Raw genomic sequence first — 6,848 nt, forward strand, 5'->3', positions numbered from 1 at the left:
CGGGCGGCGCGGCCCGGGCCGAGCCACCCACGCTGAGGCGGAGGAGGACGGGGACAAGGTACGTCTTGGGCTCCAGCACCCACTGCCAGCTTGAGCCCTGCCTCACTCTACTCCCTGGGGATACCGCCACATTACCCTAACCCCCAAACTGGGACCGCGCGCCGGAGGAGGGGAATAGGAGTGCAGCACCGCTGCTCTAGACGCTGGGTACCCCTGCCCACTGCCAGAGGGTGGCCCGGTGGGGGCCAGGGAGGGCGCAGGTTGGTGCCCTCCATGCCCTTGGTTTTTTCCCCTGCCCTCTAACCCCCCTTCCAGGGCTTCGCAGTCCCTGAAGGTGGGATGGGTGGGGCAGAAGGCAGGCTGCTGGGGCTGGGCTGGAGCTGGGAGTGCGTTAATGATTAATATTGGACACAGTGGCCAGAGCCCTAGGGGAGGAGGGGCAGAGATCTCTCCTGTCTCCATCAGCCCTTCCCAGAAAGGGGGTCAGAGCAGGAGCCGGAGACCATAGTAGGGGATGGATCCCCTCTGCTGGGCGAAGGCCCTGACCTGTACCCCAGAGGAAGCAAAGCCACCAAAGAGAGGTTTGGGAGGGTGGGACAAACCCTGGCATCCAGGAGGGGTCCTATAGGAAATCCCACAGTTCCTATTTCCTAGCCCAGTGCCCAGGAAGGGGGTCCAGCTTGGTCTGCCCCATTGGTGCCAGGCCAGCATTTTGGTACCAGCACAGAGCACACTACAGACCGAGCCCTTCCCAGTGGGAACTGCCCGCTCAGCTGCCCAGAGCCAGAGAGGTGATGGGCACGTCTGGCTGCTGTAACCCACACCAGGGGGAAGGAAAGGGAGAGAGGGCAGCAGGCTTGACACCTGATTCCTGGGCTGCTGCAGTGACAGGTGACAGGTGCCATGAGAATCCTCCAGAGGGCAGAGAGGTGTGGAAGACTGTCCATTCCAGTTGAGAAAATCCAACCTCTTCCTTTACTGACGGGGTGACCTGAGACCCAGAGAGGGTGAGGCTTGTCCAGGGCCACACAGGGGGCACAGGAGGGCAGTCCTGGACCAGAGCAGTCACTGTGTACACACTGTTCTTTGTCCTGTGAAGGAGGCATTACTACCTATCCCCATTATCCAGAGGGGGATACTGAGGCTCAGGGAGATTCAGTGACTTGTCCAAGGTCACATGGCTCAGAGGTAGCTAAGCTGACTCCAAATCATAGGAGTCTTGCCCTGGCCCCCATTTCAGGACCCCAGCCCAACCCATGACCTCTCTCTGCTCCTTTGGGGTCCTGCCTTCTTGGATCTGCCTGGGCTGCCCCAAACCCTCAGCTCTGGACCCCTCCCCCTCGCCTCCCTGGCTCCCAGCTCCGCCTGACACTTCAGCGGGTGAGCAGGCTGCTACCCAGGGAGCAGAGACAACGAAGCCCTGTTCCCAGCTGCCACCTCAGCCTGCTTTATTCCCTGCTTGCTCAGGCAGAGCCCTTCCTGAAGGAAGCTCCCTGTGGACAGAGAACGTCTGGTCCCCATGCATCCCCTTCCCTTAATGGGTCTGATGCCCTCTTGTCACCCAGCAAGGGAGGAGTGTGTCCCCCACAGCCCCTCCCACTGGGTTCTGAGGGACTGAGTGTGCCACCCAGTGAAAGAGGCAATGATTAACCTGAGAGAATGATGCACAAATGGAATTCTGGGCCTGGCTGCAGGCTCCTGAAGGGCTCCTTGCTTCACTTTGACTGGGTGAGGAATATGGATGAGCCCTTTTAGGGGCTCCACATGACTCCAAACAGGGCAGAGCAAGATGGAGCACAGGTGCCCATGGGGGTCATCAGGCTGGGGACTGCTGGAATCTCCAGGTGAGGGGCGATGGTGGGAGAAAGTGGGGGCCCAGAGGATGCCTGCAATCCCCCCTGCTAGTTCCGCCTCCTTGGATGGGGATGGTGTCCTTCTAGAAGTCTGAACAGACAGAGCCTGCTTCCCCTACCAGGTCAGAGCTAGGAGGATCACAATACAATCAGAGGAGCTAACGCTGAGTGTGTGAAGGGCTCTGCGTGCCTCACAGCAGGCCTGTGAAAGCGTCATAGTACCTGCCAGTTTTTAGGAAACCAAGGCTCAGAGAGGGGAAGTCACTTGCCCAAGGTTGCCCAGCTGCGGGGTGGTGGAGCCAGCATTTGTTACCAGGGGAGTTTCCAGGAGTGGAGAGGTGGGTGTAGGTATCTCCAGCATTGTGCATTGCAAGTATCAGTACCTTTTCACAAACCTTTATATTGTTACATAGTTTTAGGCAAATAAGCGCATAACAATCCTTAACAAATATTTCAGGCATGTTATAAGGTACAGAGATTGATATTATCAACTCCTACATACTCAGCTCTGGGGTTCTCAGCATTTTTGGAGCTAATGACAAAGTGATTGACTTCTTGGTGAAGCTGTGACTTGCAACTCCCCAGTTAGCGCTTCTTTAAGGCTACTCAAATCTCCCCTCAGGAAGCCAGGTGATTTACCCAGACAAGGCAACGGAGCAGGAAGAGCTGTGGCCTTGCTCCTCATTTTGGCTTTGCTGCATAGGCCTTCTACAAGTTACTGAGCCTTAGTTTCCCCACACATCACATGGGGCTAGCAGAGGAGACTGGGAGTGTCTGTCAAGGTCACAGGCGTGGATGCCCTTTGTTTTTTGTGTTTTTGAGATGGAGTCTTGCTCTGTCGCCCAGGCTGGAGTGCAGAGGCACCATCTCGTCTCACTGCAAGCTCTGCCTCCTGGGTTCACGCCATTCTCCTGCCTCAGCCTCCCGAGTAGCTGGGACTAAATGCACCCTCCACCACGCCTGGCTAATTGTTTTGTATTTTTAGTAGAGACGGGGTTTCACCATGTTAGCCAGGATGGTCTCGATTTCCTGACCTCGTGATCCGCCCGCCTCGGCCTCCCAAAGTGCTGGGATTACAGGCGTGAGCCACCGCGCCCGGCCGTGGATGCCCTTTGAAACAGCAGAGAGATAACCCTGCAAGATCAATAAGTGCTTTCTGAATCATCAAAGAACATTACCCTCTCTCAACTGCCGGGCCGGCCACCACCTGCATCCACCCCTGCAGCCTAGGGAGCAGCAGGGGCCAGATGTCAGGGCTGACATTTTGGAAGTGGTCCTCCGAGCCAGCGAGTTGGGATCCAGTGAAATGCTCCAATGGGTGGTCTTCCCCCTCTCCGCTCCAGCACCCCATTCCAGAGGGGCTCAGATTGAGGAAGCTTCTGGATGCTTGCAAGTCACTTCCCCAGTAACCCTGGATGGAGGGTTAACCTATCCCATCTGCCCCTTCTGCTGTGCCACCCACACTTCCCAGCTCCTTCTGGGTCCCAGGCCCCTATTGCCCCTTCCACACTTGGTGCACTGAGGTTCAGAGAGGGCAGAGTGTCTGCCTCGGCCACACGGTGAGGAGAAGTGGGGCTCATCTTCCTCCAGCCAGGCTGCAGATTTTCAAAGTGGAAATAAATATCTTTATCTTTCCAAAGTAATATAAGCTCTTTTATAAAGAGTGTGTGCGCGCGTGCGCGTGTGTGATCACAGAATCAAAATATGTTCCAGAAAGTATATGGGCTTACTCCCCACGGAACTACAGTTTATAACTGGGTATCTTTTCAGACCCTTATACACATGTACGAATGTACAACTTTTCTCTACATGAATAAGTTTATTCCATACACAGTGCATTCCGGGCTTAATATTAGACAACTCTTTTTTTTTTTTTTTTTTTTTTGAGACGGAGTTTTTGCTCTTGTTGCCCAGGCTGGAGTGCAATGGCATGATATTGGCTCACTGCAACCTCCGCCTCCTGGGTTCAAACGATTCTCCTGCCTCAGCCTGGGATTAAAGGCATGCGCCACCACGCCGAGCTAAGTTTTGTATTTTTAGTAGAGATGGGGTTTCTCCATGTTTGTCAAGCTGGTCTCAAACTCCCGACCTCAGGTGATCCACCCGCCTTGGCCTCCCAAAGTGCTGGGATTACAGGCGTTAGCCACCGCACCCAGCCAGGCAACTCTTTTTTAACCTCCCCGAGCCTCAGTTTCCTCATCTTCTAAATGGGGGTAAAGGCTCTGTGAGCACTGGAGGAAATTATACTGCAGTGGCCACTGTTATATGCCCATCTCAGATTGACTGTTAGATTATCTTTGAACCATATTCCTGCAGGTGGATTGCTGGGTCTGAGAACAGGCACACCCAGAACTGTAATAGCTGCTGTCAAATCTGCACTACGAACACCATAAGGAGAGTTGTTTTGCTCCCCTCTTAAAAGCTCCTTCCATATCCCCATGGGATTCCCCTCTAGCTACAGAAAGCAGCCCTGGGATACCCTCACCCCACCACCTTCTCAGCCAGAGCCCTGTTCCTGTATGTGCATATGAGCAAACAGCACGGATGTGCCTCAGTTGGTGAATGGCTTTTGTTTCTTGGGGTTTGTTTCTTTAAGATGGGGGTCTCGCTCTGTTGCCCAGGCTTGGAGTGCAGTGGTACGTTCATACCTCACTGTAACCTCGAACTCCTGGGTTCGCGGGGTCCTCTTGCCTCAGCCTCCTGCGTAGCTGGGGCTACAGGTGTGCACCACCACACTGGGCTAATGTTTACATTTTTTACAAAGACAGGGTCTCACTATGTTGCCCAGGCTGGTCTCAAGCTCCTGGGCTCAAGCAATCTGCCTGTCTTGGCCTCCCCAAAACGCTGGATGGCGCATGCCACCATACCCAGCTGGGGAATGGTTTATGGGGGAATAGCAGTGCTGCAGACTCTGATACAGCCCTAGCTGCCCTCTTTTATCTCCTTAGGGAGCTCTTCTTCACCCTGCTCCGTAAGTACAGGCTCCCTGTCCTTCCTCACCCTTCCTTTGGTGACTCTAGTTACTCCTATGGCCTCCGTTCCCACTTCTGTGCCCAGCTCCCCACCTACCTCTTCCCCTCCCCCAAGACCCCACTCTTTGCTCCTATAGATCTTTAGACATTCTATGATCATGCCAAGCATCCCTCAGACTCAGTGTGTTCTAAACAGAACCTGACACCACGTGCTTCAACCCAGCATTCAACCTGGCCCTCTCAGCCTCCCCGACTCAGGGACTAGTTCCACCTCCAGCCAGCAGTCACCCAACAGCAACTCTTCCCTCCCCTCTTCTACACCCTGCCACCAACAGAATGCTGCCTTTGCATGGTCTACAGACAGCTCTGGTACTTCCCCAGCCTTCCCCTTGTTCCACGTCACACCTGCACAGCTGTAACAACTACTGTGGCGTTCAGCCTGCTCCTCCCTCTCCTTCCCCATCCCTACAGTTCATTTCTTACCCAGTAGCCCAACAGGAATCCCATCTGCTTACTCCTCTGCTGAAGACCCTCCCATGGGTCTCTCCCTACAGCCCACAGGATCCAGACAAGACTCAGTAGCATGCTTCCTGAAAGCACTGCAGCCCTGCATGTCCTTCTTTTTTTTTTTTTTTTTGAGATGGAGTCTCACTCTGTCGCCCAGGCTAGAGTGCAGTGGCATGATCTCTGCTCACTGCAACCTCAGCCTCTCAGGTTCAAGCGATTCTCCTGCCTCAGCCTCCCGAGTAACTGGGATTATAGCCTCCTGAGTAACTGGGATTATAGCCTCCTGAGTAACTGGGATTAGGCGCCCGCCATCACACCCGGCTAATTTTTGGTACAGACAGGGTTTCACCACGTTGGCCAGGCTGGTCTCGGACTCCTTACCACAGGTGATCTGCCTGCCTCGGCCTCCCAAAGTGTTGGGATTACAGGCGTGAGCCACCGTACCTGGCCCCTGCATGTCCCTCTTAACCCTGCCCTACTTTCTGGCTGTCTCTGTAGTCTCTCCCCTGCCCAACCAGCCTCTTACACGTACACACACCAGATACTCCAGCCAGGTGGAATGTTCGTTTCTCAATTGCCCTGGGCCTTTGCATGTGCTTTGCTCTCTGTGTGGCTCATTCTAGGGTAACAAGCATGTTAGTTAATGCTAGCTGCTGTAACAGACAAACCTGAAGTCCTAAAAGGCTTAATGCAGTTCTTGTTTTCTTGAAATCCAGTCAGTGTCTGGTGGGTAGAGATGCAAAGGCCTAGGCTCCTTCCAGCTCCACCCACGCGCAGATCCTTGGAGACCGCCCCATTCATCCAGTAAATGGGAAAGGAGACCACAGAAAAGGTCCACCCACTTAACCTCATCAGCTGGCATTTCTGTTCACATCTCACTGGCCAGGACCCAGTTACGTGATGACACTGAACTGCAAGGGTGCATGGGAAATGTAGTCTAGCCGTGTGGCTGTGGCGAAAAGGGAACTGTCTTTGGAAATTGGAGACCACACAACAGCTTCTGCCACCAGAGGCCCCTACCCCAAGAAGCCTTCCCAATGCCGCTGTCCCCTCCCCAAGGCTGGATCAGGTGTTTTCTCCGTGTTTCTGCAAGCCCCAATCAATCTGTTGTCCATCACTCCCCTCGCCTCGCAGCTGTGTGCTCCTCTGTCTCCCCAGTTAGGACTGTGAGCCCCAAGCTCTCTGCACGGGGTTATCCTGAACTCTAGTGCTGGAATGCAAGTGCCCAGTAAACACCTGTGGGAGGGATCAATTTAAAACTATCATGGGCCAGGCGCACTGGATAACGCCTGTAATCCCAGCACTTTGGGAGGCCAAGGCAGGTGGATTACTTGAGGTCAGGAGTTTGAGATCAGCCTGCCCAAGGTGGTGAAACCCTATCTCTACTAAAAATACAAAATTAGCCAAGTGTGGTGGCGGGTGTCTATAATCCCAGCTACTTGGAAGGCTGAGGCAGGAGAATTGCTTGAACCCAGGGAGTGGAGGTTGCAGTGGGCCAAGATCGCCCCATTGCACT

The sequence above is a fragment of the Colobus angolensis genome, unplaced genomic scaffold (assembly GCF_000951035.1).
Source record: "Colobus angolensis palliatus isolate OR3802 unplaced genomic scaffold, Cang.pa_1.0 Scaffold565, whole genome shotgun sequence".
In the NCBI taxonomy this organism is placed as follows: Eukaryota; Metazoa; Chordata; class Mammalia; order Primates; family Cercopithecidae; genus Colobus; species Colobus angolensis.